Source organism: Tasmannia lanceolata, unplaced genomic scaffold (genome assembly GCF_043159265.1).
Source record: "Tasmannia lanceolata isolate RefF3 unplaced genomic scaffold, GAP_Taslan_0.1 ptg000015l, whole genome shotgun sequence".
Taxonomy (NCBI): Eukaryota; Viridiplantae; Streptophyta; class Magnoliopsida; order Canellales; family Winteraceae; genus Tasmannia; species Tasmannia lanceolata.
Genome location: NW_027518692.1, coordinates 19,939,520 through 19,943,575, shown reverse-complemented (window position 1 = coordinate 19,943,575; position 4,056 = coordinate 19,939,520). Strand labels below are relative to the sequence as shown.

At 34.8% G+C, this 4,056-nt stretch overlaps 1 long non-coding RNA gene across 11 annotated transcripts; it reads left to right on the top strand.

Annotated features, from left to right (window-relative positions):
- The first annotated feature begins 981 nt into the window (after positions 1-981).
- Positions 982-3,747, top strand: LOC143847319 (uncharacterized). 11 transcript variants are annotated; one of them, XR_013235006.1, is made up of 6 exons: positions 982-1,415; positions 1,636-1,714; positions 1,791-1,850; positions 1,968-2,275; positions 2,352-3,531; positions 3,609-3,747. It is a non-coding gene; the product is annotated as an uncharacterized LOC143847319 (long non-coding RNA). The 11 variants fall into 11 exon arrangements; XR_013235003.1 differs by having other exon boundaries at positions 1,953-2,275; XR_013235004.1 differs by having other exon boundaries at positions 1,791-2,275; positions 2,352-2,411; positions 2,518-3,531.
- The last annotated feature ends 309 nt before the right edge of the window (positions 3,748-4,056 follow it).

The following is a 4,056-nucleotide window of genomic DNA, read 5'->3' as shown; positions in this document are numbered from 1 at the left end:
GGTAGATCCCACCCATGTTTTTCAAAATAAACCATACGGCCCGCACCATAGGATGATCCAAACCATCCATTTGATGGGCCACAACGTAAATAAGTTGCACCCCAAAATATCATTTCCAAAGGATGATCCTAGCACCCCAACGATCTAAAGAGAAACCGCATAATATGTAAACCTCTATAGATTGGAGGGTTGTGATCATTCTATGGAAATAATTTTTGGGGCACAATCTATTTACATTGTGGCCCATCAATTGAATGGTTTGGATCATCCTATGGTTTTCACCGTTCATTTGTTGGGCCACAAAGTATCCCCAAAATCATAACCCTCTTATCTATAGGGGTTTCTATAATGTCCAGTCCCTCTACAGATTTGATGCCTAGATCATCCTATGGAGATGATTTTATGGGATTTGTGACCCACAACTGAACAACTTGAATCATCCAATAAAAAATATGGACGCCATATAAAATCTCTCCAATTTTAACCAATATAATAGGTTTCTTATTTTTTTTAATAGTTACTGATCGAAGAAAGTTCCCTATTTCACCTATTCTAGATTTGACTTTGGAGGGGATTATCGATTTATCATTTACGAGATTCTAGATTAGATTCGGCAAATACGACTTTAAAAAGAAAAATCATCCCTCAGAAATAAATTTCAGCGGGGCAAACTTATCGCTGAGAAAATTTAGGGGGGGAAACTTTAAAAAATAAAGCTTATAGCTGAGAAATTTCGAAATTTTAGGGAGGGAAACTTTAAAAAATAAAGCTTATAGCTGAGAAATTTCAAAATTTTAGGGGGGCGATTTTATTATGAGGGAGGAATATCACTTACCAAAACAAAAGGGAATCTATTGATTTTGTCTTTTACTGGACGTTTCAAGAATGCGTATTCCAACAGTAGCTCTCCTTAAAAACATCCAATAAATTTAAGAAAACCTGCCCGCCAATGGTTTAAATTTTGAATTTCAAATACAGATCTAAATTTAAGTCCATCTCCTACCATTCTCCCAGCTACTTTTCCTCTCTATTTTCCCCACTACTTTTCTAAGACCTATATTTTCTCTTCTTCCTTCCTTCTCCCTATTTCCCCCTCTCTTTTTCTTCTTCCTTCCTAATCAGTGAAGAAAGCATGCTATCCTTGCACAACATGGAAAAAGGGATGCAATGCTAATTGTATTTTGAAAGAGCTCTTTCATGTAGGGGATGAGGCTGCTGAAAAAGCTTATGGCAATATCAAAGCTTTCTTGGGTCAGAGAAAATTGGAAGAGATGATCAGTGGGCTGACTGGAAACATCAAGCCTCACACTCTAGACTACAAAAATTTGTTTCTGAACATCATGCTGCCAATCCCTATGGAGGATGTTTCGATGCTTTCCTGGATTTGAAGGCCCAACACGAAGCAAATACCATTGGTAATTGAATAAATGTCTTGTCGATTTTCATGAGCATGATTTTTGTTTTTTGAATCTTTACTTTTTTATCTTTGGCTCATCTGCTTTGAAACCATCATTATAGAAAATAAGGATTCCCGTGTAATCTTTCCTTTTTTCCCTTTTTTGGGATTCATTTCAAGAATGAGATCAGATCTCACAAGATCAAAGTTTCTAATTTTAGAGTTAGAAAAAAACACAGGCGAAAATTTTGGAATCACAGGCTCGAATTTTAGAGCTCGCAATTCAAGTAAAAGCGAAGTCTGATGATGTCATCAGAGGTAAATGTAATTTCCATTGTTATTTATATTAGTTTTATATTGTTACTAAATTTTTATGGCCTTTTTTCATAAACAGAGATGGAAGATCAAATTGGGAATCTGGGGATGGATGTTCATTTCATTGAAGAAAATTTTAGTAGGAAGAAGCTTTTTTTTGTTTTTAATTCAATTTTTAATTGTGCATGCTATCCTTGCACAACATGGAAAAAGGGATGCAATGCTAATTGTATTTTGAAAGAGCTCTTTCATGTAGGGGATGAGGCTGCTGAAAAAGGTTATGACAATATCAAAGCTTTCTTGGGTCGAAGCAAATTGGAAGAGATGATCAGCAGGCTAACTGGAAACAGCAAGACTCACACTCTAGACTACATAAATTTTTTTCCAGCTGGACCGTGTAATCTTTCCTTTTTTCGATTCATTTTAAGAATGAGATTAGATCTCACAAGATCCAAGTTTCTAATTTCAGAGTTAGAAAAAAAAGGGCAACAATTTTGGAATCACAGGCCAGAATTTTAGAACTCGCAATTCAAGTAAAAGCGAAGTTTGATGATGTCATCAGAGGTAAATGTAATTTCCATTGTTATTTATATTAGTTTTATATTGTTACTAAAGTTTTATGGCCTTTTTTCATAAACAGAGATGGAAGATCAAATCAAGAATCTAGGGATGGATGTTCATTTCATTGAAGAAAATTTTAGTAGGAAGAAACTTTGTTTTGTTTTTAATTCTATATAGTTTTAATTGTGCATGCTATCCTTGCACAACATGGAAAAAGGGATGCAATGCTAATTGTATTTTGAAAGAGCTCTTTCATGTAGGGGATGAGGCTGCTGAAAAAGCTTATGGCAATATCAAAGCTTTCTTGGGTCAGAGAAAATTGGAAGAGATGATCAGTGGGCTGACTGGAAACATCAAGCCTCACACTCTAGACTACAAAAATTTGTTTCTGAACATCATGCTGCCAATCCCTATGGAGGATGTTTCGATGCTTTCCTGGATTTGAAGGCCCAACACGAAGCAAATACCATTGGTAATTGAATAAATGTCTTGTCGATTTTCATGAGCATGATTTTTGTTTTTTGAATATTTACTTTTTTATCTTTGGCTCCTCTGCTTTGAAGCCATCATTATAGAAAATAAGGATTCCTGTGTAATCTTTCCTTTTTTGGATTCATTTTAAGAATGAGATCAGATCTCACAAGATCCAAGCATCTAATTTCAGAGTTAGAAAAAAAAGGTGAAAATTTTGGAATCACAGGCCAGAATTTTAGAACTCGCAATTCAAGTAAAAGCGAAGTCTGATGATGTCATCAGAGGTAAATGTAATTTCCATTCTAAGACCTTTATTTTGTTACTAAATTCAAGTAAAAGCGAAGAGATGATTAGTGGGCTGACTGGAAACAACAAGACTCACACTCTAGACTACATAAAATTTGTTTCTGAACATCATGCCACCAATCCCTATGGAGGATGTTATGATGCTTACCTGGATTTATAGGCCCAGCTCGAAGCAAATACCATTGGTAATTGAATAAATGTCTTGTTGATTTTCATGAGCATGATTTTTGTTTTTTGAATCTTTATTTTTTTTTTAATCTTTGGCTCCTCTGCTTTGAAACCATCACTGTAGAAAATAAGGATTCCCGTGTAATCTTTCCTTTTTTTTGGATTCATTTTAAGATTGAGATCAGATCTCACAAGATCCTTGTTTCTAATTTCAGAGTTAGAAAAAAAACAGGCAAAATTTTTGGAATCATAGGCCAAAATTTTAGAACTCGCAATTCAAGTAAAAGCGAAATCTGATGATGTCATCAGAGGTAAATGAAATTTCCATTGTTATTTATATTAGTTTTATTTTGTTACTAAATTTTTTATGGCCTTTTTTCATAAACAGAGATGGAAGATCAAATCGGGAATCTGGCGATGGATGTTCATTTCATTGAAGAAAATTTTAGTAGGAAGAATCTTTTTTTTGTTTTTAATTCTATTTTTAATTGTTCATGCACAGTTAATTTAAGAGTTAATTTTCTATACGACAGAAGAGAAGGCTGGCTTGATGGACACACTCGAAACCCAAATTTTAACGCTGGAGGAGAAGTTATTTGTTAGGAATTAACAACGCAGTAGAATAATGATGCAAAGATAAAATGAAAGATCACACATAGAACACACAGATTTACATGGTTCACCCAACCAATTTGGTATGGGCTACGTCCACGGCAGAGCGACAAGCCAACGATTCCACTATTATGAAGAAAAGATTACAAACCCTCACACCTCTCTAGGGCGTCTCCTGATATCACATCCCTTTTATATGGCGTTCTAAGACGCGTTACAATAAA